General features: G+C 45.6%; 1 long non-coding RNA gene across 1 annotated transcript in view; it reads right to left on the minus strand.

The window, feature by feature from the left end:
• Window positions 1–22,109, minus strand: part of LOC140197912 (uncharacterized) — an 86,550-nt gene that overhangs the window by 14,221 nt on the left and 50,220 nt on the right. The window contains exon 3 of the long non-coding RNA XR_011886052.1: window positions 6,244–6,413. This is a non-coding gene — a long non-coding RNA (uncharacterized lncRNA). The remainder of the gene's footprint in view (window positions 1–6,243; window positions 6,414–22,109) is intronic.

Raw genomic sequence — 22,109 nt, forward strand, 5'->3', positions numbered from 1 at the left:
GTCCAAGGCCATTGCCAACAGGGTTAAATCTGTTCTCACACAGACAATCCCCCGGACCAAACCTGTGCTGTACCGGGCAGGAAGATCTCGGACAGCCTTGTGCTCCTAGGGACACTATCGCCTTCGTGCAGGACAGGGGCTGGGTGGATGCCTGCTGGTCATTTTGGACCAGAATGAAGCCTTTGACAGGATATCACATGCATACATGATGCACATACTGTCCAAAATAGGATTTGGGGATGGAATCTGGAATTGGATCAGACTGCTCTACACAAACATTGGTAGTGCAGTCCAAGTCAATGGGTGGGAAACAGACAGCTTCCTCAAATCAGGAGCCAGGCAGGGTTGCCTGCTCTCCCCTGCTTTGCTGCAGCTATCAGGGGAAATGCTGCCAGGCAGTGGAGGGACCCTAGTGGACACCCCCCCGCCCCCACCGAACATGGATGACATCTGCATCTTTTGCTCAGATTGGAGGTCAGTTTGCAGATTGATCAGCACCTGACACTGGTTTGAGCTGGCATCAATGGCCAGAGTTAACTGCATGAAGATCGAGGCCATGCTCTTCGGCAACTGGACTGACGGATCTAGTGTCCATCAGGTATGGTTATGTGAAGGTGCTGGGGATCGGGAATGGAGGGGCTGAGGCTTGCGGCAAGAATTGGCTGGATCGGTCTGGGGAGTTAAAGCAGAAAATGAGGTGTGGGGAGGACTCAGAACTGGGAAGAACCTGGTCATCAGGTGTGAGGTGTTCTCAGGGCCGCTGTCCTTGGTGCAAGTGTGGCCCATCCCCTGTCCCTCCAGCTTGGAAAGCACCCGAGCTATCTTCAGCTTCATCTGGGGATCCAGGATGGAACATGTCAGATGGGTCACAATCCACATGTCCCTGGACATGGGGGCAAAGAGCATTCCCAATATCACCCTCACCCTGATGACCTCCTTCGTGTGTGGCTGCATCAGGCTGTGCGTGGGGACCGAGCACCAGTACATGCCCAGGTTCAACCTGTCCCCGACCTTGAGAAGGGTGGCTCTGGTCCCATTGGTAGGCAACATCGCAGTCAGCTGGCATGGACTAAGTTCTTGTTTCTACACAGTCCTTTCCTTTCTCTCATCACTGTCATCACAGTAACATAGTTATGCCTGTCCTTTGTGGGAAAGTTCTTCAGGCCAACACCTTTGACCGCAAGGTCATCAGACAGTGGTCAACACTGAATGTCCAACAGACACTGCAGGAGAAGGGCATGATGGACACAGTGGGGTGGTTGCCCGAGCAGATTGTCCTCACCAAGACCTAGCCTGAGTGGTGGTGAGGGACCTCTGCATCAGATCCTGCCTGTGTACCCAGAGCCTCAGCCCCACAGTGAGGAAGAGATAGTAGCTCACCTCCTTGTGGACTGTGGATTTGAAAAGAGAGTCGGAGAAAGCTGAAAAGACTCGTGTCACAGTTGTCTTCTTACAAAGGGGAGGCCTTCAAAAGTGAAATTTTGAGAGTATTGAGTTTGTATGCTCCTGTTAGAATAAAAGGCAAGGCTCACAGGTTTGGGGAATTCTGGCTTTCAAGAGATATTGAGGCTCTGGTTAAGAGGAATAGGGAGGTGAACAGCAGACAAAGGCAGGAAGGAGCAACTGAGCTGCCTGAAGCATATAAGACATGGGAGAGACACTTAAGAGGAAAGTCAGGAGAAGTAAAAGCAGGCATGAGTTTGCTCTGGAGTTAAGGTGAAGATCAATCCCAAAGGCTTCTCAGGATATACTGTATTAAAATCAAAAGGACAGCAAGGGACAAAATTGGTTCCCTTGAAGTTCAGCATGGTCATATATATGTGAAGTGAAAGTGATGGGAAGACTTTAAATGGATTTTTTTTTGCATCTGCATTTACTCAGGAGACAAACGCAGAGTCTAGAGAAGTGAGGCAAAGCAGTAGTGAGGATATGAACTGGAACCAGATTACAGAGGAGATGCTTGCTGTCTTGAGACAAGTTAGGTGGATAACTCCCCTTGGTCTGAGAAGGTGTGCCCTCAGACATTGTGGGACGCTAGTGCTGAAATTACAGGGGTCGTAGCAGACATATTGAAAATGTCCTTAGCCAGAGGTGAGGCGCCAGCCAATTGGAGGACAGCTGAAGTTGCTCTAACAATAAGTTGGGTAGTTATAGGCTCATGTGCCTGACGTTAGTACTGGATAAATGGTTGGAAGGTATTCTGAGGGACAGGGTATGCAAACATATGGATGCACTGGGCCTGATGAGGGATGGTCAACATGACTCTGTGTGTGGTGGTCCGATCTACCCACTTTGTAGAGTTTATTGAAGAGGTTACTAAGAAAGTTGATGAAGGAAAGGCAATGGATGTTGTCTACATGGACTTTAGCAAGGCCTTTAACAAGGTTCCGTATGGGAGACTGGTCCAGAAAGTTCCATTCCTCGGCATTCAGCATGAAGTAGTAAATTGGATTTGACATTGGCCTCACAGGACAAGTCAGAGAGAGATAGCACAGGTAGCTCTCTGATTTGAGGCCTGCGACTCGTGAAGTGCCACAGGGGTCAGTGATGGTTCTGTTGTTGTTTGTCATCTATGTCAATGATCCGGATGACATCGTGATAAACTGGATCAGGAAATTTGCAGATGACACCAAGACTGGGAGTGTAGTGGACAGTGAGGAAGACTACTGTGGCTCGCAGTAGGATGCGGGCCCGATGGACAACTGGACTGAAAAATGGCAGATAGAATTTGATGCAGACAACTGTGAGGTGTTGCACTTTTGAAGGACAAACCAGGGTAGGTTTTACACGGTGAGTGGTAGGGCATGGAGGAATGTGGTAGGTCAGCGGGATCTGGGAATACAGATCCATAATTCCTTGAAAGTGGCACCACTGGTAGGTAGGTCATAAAGAAGCTTTTGGCACATTGGCCTTCATTATTGACAGTAACGTGTGCAGGAGCTGGAATGTTGTTGAAGTTGTATAAAACTTGTCATGGGTGAGTTTTGTATCAGTGGTGGGGAAGTTACTGGAGAGAATTCTGAGTGACAGGATTTATGAGCATTTCGAGTCATAGAGAAGTACAGCACAGAAACAGGTCCTTCGGCCCAACTAATTCATGCCAGAACGATTTAAGTTGTATAAGACGTTGGTGAGGCCAAATTGGGACCAAAATGAAAGGATCTGGACATTCTGTCGGCAGAAGGGATTAGTTTAATTGGCCAATTGATTACTAATTTAATTAGTTTGGCACAACATTGTGGGCTGAAGAGCCTACTCCTGGGCTGGACTGTTCTGAATACATGGAGAGCAGGGACATGGAGGGCTGTGGTTCTGGTTCAGCTCAATGAGACTGGGCTGAACAATAATTTTGCACTGACTAGATGGGTCAAAAGGCTGTTTCTGTCTGTGGTGTTTCATTTTGGCAAATACGTCCCATCTCAGCACAGTGAAAGGGTCTGAACAAGTTGGACTCCCCATGAGGAATGGTAATGGTGGGACCTCTGCCTGTGTGGATGAGTAATGATTGGACCCTCCCTGAGAGGGTCAATAACAGTGGGACCCTCTCCAGTGAATTGTGGGTTCTCAGACACTGACTGTCACGTACGAGGATTGCCCGTATGACCATAAGATATTATACCATTCCCAGTCAAGTCTGCTCCACCATTCGATCACGGCCGATTTATATTCCCCTTGAACCCCATTCTCCTGCCCTCTCTTTGACGCCCTTACCAATCTGGAACCAATTCACCTCCATGTTAGATGTAGCGAACGAGTGTTGGTGCTGAATGTGGAGCAGCATCACCACCCAGCGGCCACACTGCAAACTGCAGCCCAGCAGGAGCCGGTTCAGCTGTAACGCAGGGGCAGAGACCCTTCTTAGACCATACAAATGGCCAATACAATTCTCCCCGTTTCTATCTATACCTATATTCTACGAGCTTGTACAGGTCAATATTTACTGTACTATGTACAACTCTCCCCCTGTAGCTCAGATGTAAGTCCTATCCTGATGGATCTTCTGTGTTGTAAGGCTCGCCTTCCTATAACATCTTGATTCTTGGACAGTGATGTCAGCAACATATTTCACTGTATGTTTAAATGGACCACAGGGCATGTTTCTGTGCTGTAATGTTCTATGACTCCATGACTTTAGAGGAGAGTTTATAACCCAGGCACCATTCAGAGCATTCAGAAATCTAATGACACAGAGTTTTGTTAAACAACTTTACTCTGACCTCCTTTGATCACATTCAGTGTGCAGCCCAGCATCCCTGGAGAGCAAAATTCAGGCAGAACACTGCCAGGAAACCAGTTGTGGAATTCCGCAGTTTCTGGAAAGAGGAAGCAATAACAGATAAAGCTGAAAATGTGGAGCAATTCTGACAGATAGACAGGGGCACGAATATCCAGAGTGATCTTAGTAAAATTTCTGATCCTGGGACCCCTGGTGAAGTGTGAGGTGCAGGGGATGGAGGCAGGTATGGAGGGAGAATGTGAGGGAGGGAGTGAGGAAGAGAGGGAGCGGAGAAGTGAGGGATGGAGAGGGAGTGGGGGAATGATGGAGGAAGTGAAGGAGGGAGGGAGGAAGTGAAGAAAGGAGGTCATTGGGGAGGGAGAAGAGGGAATGAGGTGGGGAAGAACTACTACTGAAGAGCGACGGACAAAGGCAGGACACTGGGGGAAGAGGTCAAACAGGGTGTTTGAGGATTTGCTGGAACCATGGGCAAGGACATCACTTTCCTGGGATGACAGGGAAGATGATTCTGAAAGAGGGAACAGAGGAAGACATGGTGGTAAAGAAGGCGAACGGCAAACTAGCATCTCTGGTGAAGTTCTGCTGATCAGAACGTTATACATTTGCAGGCTGGCTTGACATTTTTTATATTGAGTGTCAAATGGTGAATCTGCGGAATTCATCGCCACAGACAGTTGGGAAGGCCACGTCATTGGATTCTGCTTAATTGAGCCATCGGTTAATCAAGGCAGCTGCTTATTTCTTGAAGAACAAAAACTAATAGAGAAAATAGACAAGATTCCCTTTATTTATTTGGGACACTGCCACTTAATTTGGACAGGAGGCTGTGGCTAAACAGCTTCTAACTCACATCTGTCGTGTGCAATTTTCTGCCGTTGGACACTCTACCGTATAGGGGGCAAATGGTTTTTAAATAGCGTCAGTTGCTTGAGTTTCTGATCAACAAGCAATGGATTTTGTCACTGACAGTTGGTGAGAAATAATCAGTAAGACAATTCAGAATTGTGTTGCTCTCTGCGATTTCAAACATTCAGACTTGGAGATGCCCGAAACAGTTGGAAGTGCAAATGAAATGATTTCACTTCTTCAACAGGTTATGTACTACAAAGAATTTGAAGTTATTGACAATCAATTTGAATGTTAGAAAGAAAATTAAAATTTATGTAATAGAATGTTCGATGAAGGCCGTTAAGTGTCCAGGTATCTGTGCTGATTTTGTTTAATTCCAGTCAATCGAAAGATTGTGGCAGCTACACTGGATAAATCCCACCGTCAAAGACTATTAGGAACTAAAACACAGTTTTGTGGCAGTGCAGTGTTCTCATTTGTTCTATATTTCATTACATAGATAATTAGTTACTCAGTTATACAGAATTGTATCTTTTTTCTATCTTTTTATCTACTTCCTTGAAACTGACTACTTTGGGAAGATGCTTAAATGGGTCAAAATATACTAGTCTCAATATGTCCCAATTAACCAGAATGTATTTTATTTAAAGCAGGGGTTGATTGGTTCTTGATTAGTAAGGGTATCAAAGGTTAAGGGTGAAGGTAGGAGAATGTGATTGACAGGGAACATAAATCAGCGATGATGGAATGGCCTAATTCTGCTCCTATTTCATAGTCTAACGTTCTTATGGGCACCCTTCTACTGTGGTCAGCACAGAGATGACGGCCGAAGGGACTGTTTCTGAGCTGTACTGTCTGATGCTCCAACCTCTGGCACCACCCTCCTCCTCCCTGTTGTTAAACACCACTTATAGTAACTCTATAGAGGCACTGTGGTGGAGTGGCTGCCTGCCTGCACCAGGGAGCTCCTGGTAAGTGGTCCCAGCACCTCCTGTGTGGAGCGCTCCAGTTATGATCAGTTATAGTGATGGAAGCTGTGATACTGGCGCCCAGTGGAGTGACCTGTGTTCCTTTCTCATGAGGGATTTACTGTCCAGTGCTGTGTAAAATGGGAGAAATATTGTAGCGGGAGAACACTTAGTGATAGACTCTCTCACTTGTTGATGGCGTGCCAGATCTCCAGAGCGTCACCTCTGTAATAGTAGTTGGGGATCTTTTTCACTCTTCGAGAGGCCACATTGTCCGGAAAGCACAGAGATGAGTAGGTCGTGTTCGCCAGAGCGCGCTGCAGAATCATCAGTTTGGCCGTCTCTCCTGTAGAAAAAGCCTGGAATGACAGATCAGAGGTTTGACCTGGCTCGATACTGGGAAGGGAATGAGTCAGCCTGGAACAAAGTAGCTGAAATCCAGAGTAACCCACACAAACTGCAGGAGGAGCTCAGCATGTCAGATAGCGTCCGCGTATGGGTATAAACTGTAAACATTTCAGACCCTTCATCCAGACGGAAAAGGAAGTGGGGGGAATGCAGAATAAGGTGAGGGGAGGGGAATGACTACAAGTTGGCAGGTGACAGGTGAGACCAGGTGAGGGCCTCCTTATTCTGGCTTCTTGCCCTTTCATTGCCAGTCCTGATGAAATGCCTTGGCCTGAAATGGCAGATCTTTATCCCCATCCACAGATGCTCTGCCTGGCCTGCTGAGTTCCTCCAGCATTTTGTGTGTGTTGCTCTGGATTTTCAGCATCTGCAGAATCTCCTATGCAGCTGGAGACCTGCTGTCCATACCGGTGCAGGGCAATGCAGGATCTCTCTGGGAGGAGCGTGGCACCACAGGCACAGTAGCTACCCAGGGGCAGCAGACCCCTGGAGACCTGCGACCAATGTCCACTCATTGCCCCCACCTGCAAGACACTGAGCAGTGGCAGTACGAAGAGGCATTTTCTAAACATGGCCCCTGGCAGACATTGTTCTGGATGGGTGAACATAGATCGGACTTTCTTTACTTTATTTTATTGTTGCCAAGCAATTGATACTAGAGTGTATGATCATCACAGCGATATTTGATTCTGTGCTTTGTGCTCCCTGGAGTACAAATCGATAGTAAATAGTAAAAATTTAAGTTATAAATCTTAAATAGAAAAGAGAAAAGGGAAGGTAAGGTAGTGCAAAAAAAATCGAGAGGCAGGTCCGGATATTTGGAGGGTACGGCCCAGATCCAGGTCAGGATCATTCTGAAGTCCGATGTAAGATGTCAAACGACAATCAAGTCCTGGTGCAGAATTTTGAACTGAAACATCGACCATCTTTCCCTCCATGGTGCTGAGAACCCCCGCGTCCAGATTCCAGATGGGGAGCCTCCAGCATCTGTACGTCAAATGTTCCTTTGCATCATGGAGGTAATATTTTATAATTATATGTGAGAATGATGAACTATTTCTCTAAATGCTGGCCAAAGTAAAACAGTTGTTGATTTTGATGGCATCAGAAATTATCTGAGAAGTGTGGATTGGAACAGGCTATTTCCTGGCAAAGGTGAGCTTGAAGAAGCCTTCAAAACTGAAATTTAGAGAGTACAAAGCTTGTCTGTGCCTGTCAGAATAAATGGTAAAGATAACGAGTGTTGGGAGCCTTGGTTTGCAAGAGATGTTTAGGCCCTGGTTAAGAAAGAAAAGGAGGTTCATAGGAGGTGCCGTCATTAGGAACAAATGAGGTGCTTGTGTAGTATGGGAAATACAAGAGAACACTTAACTGGTGAATTCTGGTTCTGTCTTCCATTTTACTGAGGAAGGCCATGAGGGAAGAGTTCTGTGATATCTCTCCCTCTTCAGTAAAATAAACATCCCACAAAAGCTGGTGATAAAGTTGTGGCTGCCATCAGGAGACAGGGAGGCTAAAAAACAGCTTGGACGACACCATCATCACTTAATTCTGTCCTTGCAGAGATTTCCAGTCTAACTTTGTCATGAAGTTGTGAGGAACTAAAAGCCCTTCAAGCTAAAGAGCCTCCCTGCACTGCACATGCAAACAGAGAGACAACCCAACCACATCCTGACCGCCAGTAGCTACAACACAGGACGCAGAAGTAAGCACTTCCTGTTTTTCCAAATTCAAGAGGAAGCCGATCTAAAAAAAAGTAAGTCAATGTTTTGAAATAGTGTTCCACTGGAAACTAGAGAAGAACTGAAATGCAGCAGTTCTTTAAAATTCCTCTGTTTGACCCGAATGCATCAAACGGCATGCTGAGTCCCAGTGGGATATCAAGCTGCATCATTATTGAAGATATACTGAGCATCTGCTGAGTGGGTCCATTCTACTACCCCCAACCGGATGTGGCAAAGTTGTGAAGCACTTACTTGTTGGGTCATTTCAGTCAGTAATTAAATCAACTGTGTTACTCAAGCCCCAAAATGGAACACTGACTCAGACCAAGAGTGGATGTATGATTCCTAAAGACCACAAAATCATAAGACATAGGAGCAGGATTAGGACATTTGGCCCATTGAGTACGTTCTGCCATTTATCATCCCCTCAACCCCATTCTCCTGCCCACTCCCCATAACGTGAGACCCCCCCTGACTAATCAAGAACTGATCTACCTCCACTTTAAATACACCCAATGACTTGGCGGTCACAGCTGCCTGTGCCAATGAATCCCTTTGCTCCAGAGGTCTGTGTCCTCTGCTCCTAGACTCCCCCACTACAGTAAACATCCTTTTCACATTTACTCTCCTCGGCCTTTCAATATTTGATGAGTTTCATTGAGATCCCCCCCCCCCCCCCCCAGTTTTCTAAACCCCTGTGAGTACAGGCACCATCAATCAAATGCTCCTCGAATGTTAATGCTTTCATTCCCTAGATTATTCTTGTGAACCTCCTATGGAGCCTCGCCAATGTTAGCACAGCCCTTCTTTGATAAGGGTCCCAACACTGCTCAGGATACTCCAGGTAAGGTCTGACCAATGCCTGGTAAAGCCTCAGCATTACGTTCTTGCTCTTATATTTCAGTCTTCTTGAAATGAATGCTAACACCGTACTTGCCTTCCTCACCACCGACCCAACCTGCAAGATAACCTTGAGGGAATCTTGCTCAAGGTCTCCCAAGTCCTTTTGCACCCCTGATATCTGAACTTTCTCCACAATTAGAAAATAATCTATGGATTTATTCCTTCTACCAAAATGCATGACCATACACTTCCCTACACTGTATTCCATCTACCACTTAGTCCCTTTTCCTAAGCTGTCTAAGTCCTTCTGCAGACATCCTGCTTCCTCAACTCTACATGCCCCTTCACCAATCTTTGTATTGCCTACAGACTTGGCTGCAAAGCCATCAATTCCGTCATCCAACTCACTGACATATAACGTAAAGAGTAGCAGGGTCCCAACATCGACGATGAACTAGATAACATTAAACTACAGCCTGTAGTGTTTTGTAGTCACCATTTGAGAGTTGTTCAGAAATGGTAAGACAAGGGAACGCAAATCAATCCCCATAGAGAGATCAGAAGTGAAAAGAGTGAGGAATTTCAAGTTCCTGGATGTCAATATCTCTGAGGACCTAACCTAGTCCCAACATATTGATGCAGCTATAAAGAAGGCAAGACAGCAGCCATATTTCATTAGGTGTTTGAGGAGTTTTGGTTTGTCATCTAAAACACTCGAAAACTTCTACAGATGTACAGTGGAGAGCATTCTGACAGGTCATATCACTGTCTGGTATGGGGGGAGCTACTACACAGGATCAAAAGAAACTACAGAAAATTATAAAATCAGTCAGCTCCATCATGGGTACTAGTCTCCGTTGTATCCAAGACATCGTCAAGGAGTAGTGCCTCAGAAAAGCGGCATTCAACATTAAGGATAACCACCACTGAGGACAAGCCCTCTTCTTATTGTTACCATCAGGTAGGAGGTACAGAAGCCTGAAGGCACACACTCAGAGATTCACGAACAGCTTCTTCCCCTCCGCCATCTGATTTCTGAATGGACATTGAACCCGCGAACACGACCTCACTTTTTACATTATATCTGTTTTAGCACTATTTTAACTATTTAATGTACATATACTTACTGTAATTGATTTTTTCTATATTTATCATGTATTGCAATGTACTGCTGCCACTAAGTGAACAACTTTCATGACACATGCCTGTGATATTAAATCTGATTCTGATTTATTTGATTGTAACAGTTATAACAACCTCAGCTACTACCGAAGGTCTAGTTGGATAATCACAGTTCTGGCCTCTGAAACTCCCTGCTCCATACTCACAAGCGAAAAAGCAATGGCGGTGCAACTGAGAAACTTCTCAACACCTTCTCGAATGAACTACCCCTGCCTTCCCCTCCAAAGATGCCAACAGGTCAGTACCAGTTATCTTTAATTATAAACACATCTAAAAAGCCAGAGTGGACAATTTCTTGCATTTGGATGTCACTGTGAGGTTCCTAAGTCCAAAAGAAATACTGCTGTGGTCAGACACATAGATTAATAGTATTTCAGCTGGCACATGAGTGATGGTGCATTAGCTGCTTTATATGGTCTGCATCTTCGATCTACTTAGCTAATTCCTGGGATGAGAGGGTTAGAACTATGTTGATTTCAGAACAATGAGGGTTGATCTAATTGTCATGTATGAGACCCTGGGAGGCTTCACAGGATAGATGACAAGATGTTTCCACCAGTGCAGGCATTCCCAACCTTTTTTTATGCCATGAAGCCTTATCATTAACCCAGGGCTTCATGGACCCGAAGTTGGGAACCTCTGCACTAGTGGAAGAGTCTCATAGTCACATGGTAAGGGGATGGTCCTTTAAAACAAAACTGAGAAGGAACTTCTTGGCTGCATGGAGAAGGGGTGAATTGCTGAAATTCTCTAGCCTGGAGGGTTGCGGAGGATGTACCTTTAAGGGTACCTAAAGAGGAAGTAGATAATTTTTTAAAAGATCAGGAACTTGAAAGCTCTGGGGAACTGGAACAAAGAGATGAGGCCTGGGGCAGATGAAACATCATCAAACTGGAAGGCAGAACAAGTCACTGGGGCCTCTCCTCTCCTTATACTCATCCCCTCTAATGCAGGCAGTATCCTGGTGAATCTCTTCACCCACTCTTTCCACAGCCTCACATATCTGTAATGAGATGACTAGAATTGCACACAATACTGAAGGAAGCGCAGCCTAACCATAACTTTACACAACTGCAACATGACTTCCTGACTCTAAAATGCCCCGACCATACCAAATGCTTTCTTTATCACCTCCAGGGAGCTATGGACTTGGACCCCAGGATCCCTCTACATCAATGCTGTCAAGGGACATGCCTTCAACTATATATTTAGCCCATTTGGCTCCCCAAAGTGAAATACCTCAGGCTTGCCTGTATATCTGCCATATCTGGAACTGATCTATATCCCTGCCTCACCGTACCCTTTTCACAGCTCCATCAATCTGTGTTATCTACAAGCTTACTAATCTACCCTGCTACGTTTTCTCTGAAGTTATTTATAAATATCACAAACAACAATGGTGCCAGCACTGATCCCTGCAGAACACTGCCGGTAACAGAGTTCCCACCAGAATAACACACTTCCACCACTATGCTCTGAGTTCTGACAGTTTTAGATGGCACTACTGAAAGCATGTGACAGTTCTCAGCTAGTTCAAAAGGCAAGGAATTCAACTAAAAACGTTAATAATAACACAATTTCTGAAGAAAATTGTTGCAAATTATCACCACCAGCAATGAGGAGGCGAGCAAAGGGGAAGTGAACTCGAGGGATGAACTGTGCCGGTACGGTGCAGATTCGATACAGATGGAGTGAGCCATTCAGAGAGGAGAAGTCGGGGCAGAGGATTTTTGACACTCGTGCAACTGGCCTGGGTGTGAGGTTGGATCGCTCTGGCCGCCGAGCCCATTTGGAAGAATTGAGAACGGCTTTGGGCTTGCTGATGTGTTCAGGGCTCAGCACAAGTTGCTGGCGGCATGTTCCAGGCCCAGAGCCTTTCCCTGCAGCGATGCCTGGGTCCTACTGCAAGGTACAATACACCGTTTGGACTATTTAAACAATATACTGGAAAGACAGCACGTCAGGATTGGAGGCGATAGCCAATTTCGCTCGATCTCCTGTGATGTTCACTTCTCCCTCTCTTGATGCTGCTGAGGCTATGAAGCCTGCCCTGGCTGCTGTGCACCGTGCCCGCTAATATGATGGACTGATACCCAGGCTTTGTCCTACTCCAGACAGCTCCAGGGTTTCGATCTCAGGACCTAATTTTGGTTTGGAATGTTGTTTTTCGCTTCTATTGTTTGCATGATTTGTGTCTATTTCTCTCTCTCTCTCTCTTGCAATTTGGGTGTTGGCTTTCATTTTTATTCTTTTTTCTTTAATTCAGTTCTTTCAGGTCTCTTGCTTTGTGACTACCTGTGAGTAAGCAAGTCTCAAGATTGTATAATTTATACATTCTTTGATAATAAATGTACTTGAATCTTGAATCTTTTATTATTGTTAATGTGCAATAGTTGAATAGTTCCATTTGATATCAGAGTATGTATACAATATACAACTTGAAATTCTTACTCTTCACAGACTACCTCAAAACAGAAGAAAACCCTCTGAAGAATCAATGACAGAAGAAAGACGCAAGAATCCCAAAGCCCCACGCGCCGTCCCCGTGGACCAGCAGCAGTAAGCAGCATTAACCCACCCCCTTCTCTCTCCCCCAAATTATTCCAGCATAAAGCATCTGCATTCCCACCATCCACTATGGAAGCAACAGCAAAGCCCCCAAAGAGAGACCATGGTCTATAGTCCATCAGAAACTAACTGTTCACTCCAACATTTCGACATCCTGCAGGCTCTCTCTCTCTCACCAACAGGGAAAAGAAGATATTGCCCCTTTACGGTGACAGGGGAGACAACACTCGCTATTTTGATGTTACAGTCATTCTGAAACATTGCCTTTTTATTTCAAGTTCCCTGTCTCAAGAATCGGCAAATCGATTACCGAGTGAAGAGCCCTCCGATAGTCACTCTCAATATTCTGGCTCCTGCTGCACTTCAGTACGTTACAGCGGTGAGAATTTGTGTCCACAGGGCCGCACAGGCCGCAAAGTCACCTGACTTCAGGCCGATCCTGGACATACTGAAACACAGCCGATCGGTGACCTCCAAGAACAGGAACACACCGTCGTGCGCAACAGCAGTTTTTGGTCTTGCATCAGATCTGGAGTAACGATTGTTTTGTCCTCTTTACACGTGTGTGCAGCAAATGACATAAAGCAACCTTTTATCTCGAACGTTGAAAGTCTGGCTGAAGGGTGCAACAACCTCTCACTCAATGTCAGCAGAACCGAGGAACAGCTGATTGCCTTGTTATGTAACCCTGGGGTTCCTTTTTGCTGTGGACTGTCACTTTAAGGCACAAGAGAGAACTGAGACTAACTTTTGGATTTCTGCTGAGAGAGGGGTGCGGAGTCTGCCTTTCAGCTCGTGTTTACACTTTTACAAGGACACTGACTACTGCTGTCAGCTTCTGGGTTGCCATGGAAAGAGAGAGAGAGAGAGAGAGAGAGAGAGAGGGGGGGGGGGAGGGGGGAGAGAGAGAGAGAGCAACGAACAGCTCGTGAGTCGTCATGGTGACTGAGGGCGGCATTATTTGATGGACATCTGGTGCTCAGCATAGTGAGATAAATAGAGGATCAGCTGATAGACTGACAGACACATGGTTTTGGACACTGGATGAGCTTTGTTGTGTCCACAGAAAGGTGGGTTTTGGAGGATCGATCAGAAGAATTGATCAGTGGCTCTCGCAGTGTTTAAAAGGGGTGACCGGTGGGAAGTTATCAGTGTGCCAACCCTTGCCTGGGTTGATAACTTTACCACAGAAGACGGTTTCCTTTTTGTGGTCACATTCGGTGACTTTAAAGGAAGAGAAGAGAGGAGAGAGAGGTTTGAAACAGAAGAAACCTAGTGACAAAGAGGTCACTGTTTGGGCTCTCTCTCTAAGTAGCCCGTGAGGGTGAGTTTGAGTTCCATTCGAATGCGAAGATGTGACTGTCACGTAATTAATCCACAGGAGTGGGTTCTCTGGTGAGGGGAGTACCTTTGTGAAGCTCACTTGTGTGTTACCCTTGTTTGGGTGTGGTAGTTCACTGAAGAAAGGCACCCTTGTGGCAAATCACTTTTGGAGTTATTTCGTATGTCGTGGAACCAGATAAGTGGCTATCACGTTGTGCGTTTGGGGTAACCTTGTGGAATCTACCGGTGTGTCAGCCCTGGCCTGGGTGGCGGTTCCCTTGAAGAGGGTCCCCTTTGTGATAAGCTACTGTTGGTGATAATCCATACGTGAATTCTGTTTGAGTATCCTGTGGCCATCTCTTTGGAATGACCCGTAGCTGAATTCGGGTGTGGTACCACTTGTGTTGAAAGGATATTCGTTGAAGATCACTGTCGGTGATATTTCGTGTGTGGAGTGGAACAACTTCAGAGATAAAACCTACTGCTATTGTTATTCTGTATTGCTGTCGTGGAATCTGTGGAATATCGACGTAATTGCCTTCTCACAACATTCACCTTTGGATTACAAACATCTCGCATTAATTAACCTGTGCATCTGAATTGAACTTTCCTTACCTACCATTCTAAGACTGTATCAATTACCACTTAAGTTTGAAGAAGTTTGGCTTTTATATTTACACACCTGTATACGCATAAACTTTGCTAACCTGTTTGATTTATCTGGTTATATAGTACTGTATTGCGTAGTTACTAATAAAACAGAGTTTGTTAACAGCAAGACCAGACAAAAGGTGTTTTGCATTTCTGCTAGTTCTATAACCTGTTACGGGGTATGTAACAAAATTGGGGGCACCGCTGGGATCTCCCGTTTACCAGCTGGTTCTTTAAATTTCATTTTGAGTGGGGAAGATCCCTTTTGATTTGCTTGTGTGCAAAAACAACAGAAATGGATGTTAGGGAGGAGATCCGGTCACGACTGGAACAAATGAAGTTAGATAGACTTAACTTAGAGGACAAAGAAAGGCAGAGTCAGCATGAGGCCAGAGAGGCAGAAAAATGGAGAGAGTTTGAGAGGGAGAAATTTATGTACTTCAATTTTGAGTATACCTCGGAAGGGGTATCTGAGGTTCTTAACGGCTTGAAAGAGCTGGTTGTGATTGAAGACTTTAAGAAGTGTTTTCCAGATGATGTAAGGGCATACCTAGATGAAAAGGATGCCGCTACCTTGCAGGGGTCTGCTAGCTTAGCAGACGAGGTTGTTTTAACCCATGAGGTTGAGTTTACTCTGGATGAGAGTTTCCCAGAGAGTAGCTGGGACGATCAGGGTAACCTGGAATTTGAAACTGGGACTAGTGATGAAGGCCTAGAAGGAGCAGCTGTCCCGATTTGCCTGTGTTCAGGTTGTTGAAGTACCTGTGGATTCACAGGGTACTGAACCTTGTGTTGAGACTCAGTTAAGGTCTGAGGTGTCTGACTCAGTTGAAAAGGAATGCAGTCCTTTTGTGTCAGATGGACTTGGTTCAGTGAATAAAGGGTTAACCTTGGCACCAGTGGAAATTGAGGATTCTCAGTCACTTGTGTTAGCTGGTGATGAGATGAAAATTGGTGAGGTAAATTTAATTGACAGTATTGGGAAAAGTGTTGATTCTGAACTTTTGAATAAGGTAAATTTGAAGTCTGGATTCGTTTCAGGACCGTTGACCTTGCTGAAGGCACAGTAATTTGGAAACAAGGATAAACAACGTGGGGTTGTTTCACAAGTTTGTGGAGTGGAGAGACAAAACTTGAAGTGTCGTTTTGACCAAGAGGGACCACCTGCAGGTGTCATTATGGAAACATTTGTAACTAAAGATCTTGGAGATAAAATTAATGACTTGTTTGGAAGTTCAGCGAATGGGCTTAGTTTGGAAAATATTGGTGATAAGCTGGCACCTGTACAAGGACCTATTCAGGCTGGTAAGCAAACTGGTCACGTGATGAGTAATTGTTCTGTTTTAAAGTGGACAAGGGACAATGGGTGACCAAACTCCATTTTGAATATAAGTTCTCTTGACATTTACCCTGGATTACAAATATCTCTCTCTCATCACCTATTCCGTGGATGAACTGAACTTTCATACTTTACCATCTCAAGACTCTAAGCCTTGTTTCCCCCAAGCTCAATAGTTTGGGAGTTATATTTACACACATATATACATGTAACACTGTTAACCTCTTTGACAATTTTGTTACATACCCCATAATGGGTTATAGAACCAGCAGAAATGGAAAAACACCTTTAGTCTGGTCTTGCTGTTAACAAACTCTATTTTATTAGTAATTACACAATACAGTACTATATAACCAGATGAATCAAACAGGTTAGCAAAGTTTATGCGTATACAGGTGTGTAAATATAAAAGCCAAACTTCTTCAAACTTAAGTGGTAATTGATACAGTCTTACGATGGTAGGTAAGAAAAGTTCAATTCAGATGCACAGGTTAATTAATGCGAGATGTTTGTAATCCAAAGGCGAGTGTTGTGAGAAGGCAATTACGTCGATATTCCACGACAGCAATACAGAATAACAATAGCAGTAGGTTTTTATCTCCGAAGTTGTTCCACTCCACACACGAAATATCACCGACAGTGATCTTCAATGAATATCCTTTCAACACAAGTGGTACTGCACCCAAATTCAGCTACGGGTCATTCCAAAGAGATGGCCACAGGATACTCAAACAGAATTCACGTATGGATTATCACCAACAGTAGCTTATCATAAAGGGGACCCTCTTCAAGGGAACCGCCACCCAGGCCAGGGTTGACACACCGGTAGATTCCACAAGGTTACCCCAAACACACAACGTGATAGCCACTTATCCAGTTCCACGACATACGAAATAACTCCAACAGTGATTTGCCACAGGGGTGCCTTTCTTCAGTGAACTACCACACCCTAACAAGGGTAACACACAAGTGGTATTCACAAAGGTACTCCCCTCACCAGAGAACCCACTCTTGTGGATTAACTACGTGACAGTCACATCTTCCTATTCTAATGGAACTCAAACTCACCCTCATGCGCTACTTAGAGAGAGAGTCCAAACAGTGACCTCTTTGTCACTAGGTTTCTTCTGTTTCAAACCTCCCTCTTCCCTCTTCTCTTCCTTTAAAGTCACCAAATATGAACACAAAAAGGAAACTATCTTCTATGGTAAAGTTATCAACTCAGGCAAGGGTTGGCACACTGATTACTACCCACCGGTCACACCTTTTCCACATTGCAAGAACCACTGATCGATTCTTCCAATCGATCCTCCAAAAGCCACCTTTCTGTGGGCACACAAAGCTGATCCAGTGTCCAAACCCACGTGTGTCTGGCTAACAACCAGCTGTCCTTGTATTTATCTCAGCATGCTGAGCCCCAGCTCTCCATCACATAACACCGCCCTCCGTCACCGCTTTAACACACTGCGAGAGCCATTGATCCTCCAAAAGCCACCTTTCTGTGGGCACACAAAGCTGATCCAGTGTCCAAACCCACGTGTGTCTGGCTAACAACCAGCTGTCCTTGTATTTATCTCAGCATGCTGAGCCCCAGCTCTCCATCACATAACACCGCCCTCCGTCACCGCTTTAACACACTGCGAGAGCCATTGATCCTCCAAAAGCCACCTTTCTGTGGGCACACAAAGCTGATCCAGTGTCCAAACCCATGTGTGTCTGTGTGTCTACCAGCTGTCCTTGTATTTATCTCAGCATGCTGAGCCCCAGCTCTCCATCACATAACACCGCCCTCCGTCACCACTTTAACACACTGCGAGAGCCACTGATCCTCCAAAAGCCACCTTTCTGTGGGCACACAAAGCTGATCCAGTGTCCAAACCCATGTGTGTCTGTCTAACAACCAGCTGTCCTTGTATTTATCTCAGCATGCTGAGCCCCAGCTCTCCATCACATAACACCGCCCTCCGTCACCGCTTTAACACACTGCGAGAGCCACTGATCCTCCGAAACCCACCTTTCTGTGGGCACACAAAGCTGATCCAGTGTCCAAACCCATGTGTGTCTGGCTAACAACCAGCTGTCCTTGTATTTATCTCAGCATGCTGAACCCCAGCTCTCCATCACATAACGCTGCCCTCCGTCACCATGGCGACCCACGAGATGCTCGTTGCTCTCTCTCTCTCTTTCCATGGCAACCCAGAAGCTGACAGCAGTAGTCAGGGTCCTTGTCAAAGTGTAATCACGAGCTGAAAGGCAGACTTTGTCCCCCTCTCTCAGCAGACATCCAAAAGTTAGTCACAGTTCTCTCTTGTGCGTTAAAGTCTCAGTCTACAGCAAAAAGGAACCCCAGGGGTACATAAGAGACTCCAGGAGGAGGAAACCGGAGGTCCATAAGCCAGTCCCAGTTAGGGCATCCGAGTTGCAGAAGTTCACCAATTTTAAATTCCTCGGTGTTATCATATCAGAAAGTCTGTCCAACGTCCTGCATGTAATGTAAGTGCCATCGCAAAGAAGGCACGGCAGCACCTCTACTTTCTAAGAAGTTTGCAAAGATTTGGCATGTCTTCTAAAACTTTGACAGACTCCTATAGATGCGTGGTGGCGTGTAGAACTGGTTGCATCATGACTGTTATGAAAACATCAATGCCCTGGAATGGAGCAAGCTACAGAGAGTGGACAGAGCCTCGTTTGTTTTGGGTAGGACCCTAAGACTGAGCACATTTACATGGAGCATTGTCATCAAGGACCTCCACCATCCAATCCAGGCTCTCCTCTTTCTGCTGCCATCCAGGAAGGAGGGAACGAAACCTCAGGACCTGCTCCACCTGGTTCAGCAGCACTTATTCACCCTCAGTCATCAGACTCTTGAATCAGAGTGATAATTTCACAAAACTTCACTCACCACACTGTACTGTCCCCATAACACATGTAACCACAAGGGAATCTGCAGATGCTGTAAATTCAAGCAACAGACATGAAAGTTGCTGGTGAACGCAGCAGGCCAAGCAGCATCTCTAGGAAGAGGTGCAGTCGACGTTTTGGACTGAGACCCTTCGTCAGGACTAACTGAAGGAAGAGTGAGTAAGGGATTTGAAAGTGGGAGGGGGTGGGGGAGATCCAAAATGATAGGAGAAGACAGGAGGAGGAGGGATGGAGCAGACTGTAAAGTGAAGCCACGCTCAGGTTAGAGGAACAATACCTTATGTTCCGTCTGGGTAGCCTCCAACCTGATGGCGTGAACACTGACATCTCAAACTTCTGCTAATGCCCCACCTCCTCCTCTTACCTCATCCATTATTTATTTATATATACACATTCTTTTTCTCTCTCTCCTTTTTCTCCCTCTGTCCCTCTCATTATTCCCCTTGCGCATCCTCTGGGGTTTCCCCCCCACCTTTTCTTTCTCCCTAGGCCTCCTGTCCCATGATCCTCTGGTATCTCCTTTTGCCTATCACCTGTCCAGCTCTTGGCTCCATCCCTCCCCCTCCTGTCTTCTCCTATCATTTTGGATCTCCCCCTCCCCCTCCAACTTTCAAATCCCTTACTCACTCTTCCTTCAGTTAGTCCTGACGAAGGGTCTCGGCCTGAAACGTCGACTGTACCTCTTCCTAGAGATGCTGCCTGGCCTGCTGCGTTCACCAGCAACTTGGATGTGTGTTGCCATAACACATGTACTCGCTTTCATGGGATGTTAACCTCATGTTTCCTATATTTATTGTTATTTATTTATAGTTGGGTGCATTCTCTGAGGGATATCCTGATGTGCTAGACACGATGTTCTGGCGCGCCAAAGGACGTCTTTCACTGGGCTTTTGATCTTGTAACAGCTCCAACTCCAGCACTTTTTGAGCCTGTTTCACAGATCTGCCAAGTAAAAGCAAACTTGTTTGATGAACTTTTCAATTACAGCGACCCCACCTTCAATTTTACCCAATAGAAAGAAGCATAGATGTCTCGACACAGATCTATAGTTCCTGGAAAATGATGTCACAGGTACATAGGTTCATGGAAAGAGCTTTAGGCACATTGGTTTTTATCAAAGTACTGAGCACAGAAGTTGGGATGTTATGTTGAAGTTGGATAAGCATTGACTGTGAATGTGATAGAGACAGATACCATCGGGTCTTTGAAGAGACTCCTAGATAGGTACATGGAGCTTAGAAAGATGGAGGGCTATGCGTAGGGCAGTTTCTAGAGTAGATTACGTGGTTGGCACAACAATGTGGGCCGAAGGGCCTTTACTATGCCGTAGATTTCTATGAATGTTTCTCCCTCTCTCCTCACCCTCTCTCTCACCCCTCTCTATCCCCCTCCCTCTCACCCCTCTGTATCTCTCCCTCTCTCCTCCCCTCCCTCTTCCCCCTCCCTACCTCTCTATTCCTCCCTCCCTCTCTCTTTCCTCCTCCGTCTCTCTTCCCCCTCCCTCTCTCTCCCCCCCTCACTTACCCCCCTTCCTCTCCCTTTTTCCCCCTCCCTCTCTCTCCCCGTTTCTAGCCATTAGCCTAAGATTCCAACTGGCATAACAAAATTATCCCTTTTTATAAGCTTTGGGATCCCTTTAAACATCTAACACGACTTTTACCCCAGTACTTTTCCATCTCCGAGTCGGTTTGGTACATCACTCAGATACAGACACGATAGGTATTTAAGGAGGAAAATATTCTTCACCAGTATCTAATCTCAGGACATCTGCACATCTCCAGCCTGTCACAACTTTCCAAGCTGACGCCATCTTGGCTTGCAATCTTTGATTTTGTGATATCCACCTTAGCAGATACATACCAAGCAGGATTCTAAATTTAACTCTTTCCTTACAGTGGTGTTACTTGCATCTCAGACTTCACAATGTGAATTTTTCAGACTACAGGTGGAGGAAACGGAGGTTCATAACCCACACCCAATCAGGGCATCAGAAATGAAGGTCAGCAACTTTAAACTCCTCGGCATTATCATATCAGTGGATTAGTCCTGGGTCCTGCATTGCAAAAATGACACAGCAGCACCTGTTCTTTTTTAGAAGTTTGCGACGATTTGGCATGTCTGCTAAAACTTTGACAAACTCCTATAGATGCGTGGTGGCGTGTAGAACTGGTTGCATCATGGCCTGTTATGAAAACATCAATGCCCTGGAATGGAGCAAGCTACAGAGAGTGGACAGAGCCTCGTTTGTTTCGGGTAAAGCCTTCCCTGAAACTGAGCGCTGTCACAGGGAAGCAGCGTCCAGCAATAATGACCCCTACCATCCAAGCCATGCTGTCTTCCTGCTGCTGCCATCACGATGGAGGTACCGAGCCTCAGGACCTGCTCCACCAGGTTCAGGAGCATTTATTGGCTCTCAGCCATCAGGCTCTTGAACCAGAGGGATCGCTTCACAAAACTTCAATCATCACAACACGGAACTGTTCCCATACCTATGGAATCACTTCCACTGACTCTTAATCTCATGTTGTGGTTTTTTTCTTTCTTTTTGTATCAGCACAGCTTGTTGCCTTTGTTCATTGTTTTTGTATGTATGGAGATAGCAGAGGTACTGAATGAATAGTTTGCTTCAATATTCACTATGGAAAAGGATCTTGGAGATTGTAGGGATGACTTACAGTGGACTGGAAAGCTTGAGCATGTAGATATTAAGAAAGAGGATGTGCTGGAGCCTTTGGGAAGCATGAAGTTGGATAAGTCATCGGGACCAGACGGGATGTAACCCAGGCTACTGTGGGAGGTGAGGGAGGAGATTGCTGAGCCTCTGGCAATGATCTTCGCATCATCAATGAGGACAGGAGAGGTTCCAGAGGATTGGAGGGTTGCAGATGTTGTTCCCTTATTCAAGAAAGGGAGTGGAGATAGCCCAGGAGGTTATAGACCAGTGAGTCTTACTTCAGTGGTTGGTAAGTTGATAGAGAAGATCCTGAGAGGCAGGATTTATAAACAGTTGGAGAGGCATAATATGATTAGGAATGGTCAGCATGTCTTTGTGAAAGGCAGGTTATGCCTTATGAGGCTGATTGAATTTTTTGAGA

Source organism: Mobula birostris, chromosome 5 (assembly GCF_030028105.1).
Source record: "Mobula birostris isolate sMobBir1 chromosome 5, sMobBir1.hap1, whole genome shotgun sequence".
Lineage (NCBI taxonomy): Eukaryota > Metazoa > Chordata > Chondrichthyes > Myliobatiformes > Myliobatidae > Mobula > Mobula birostris.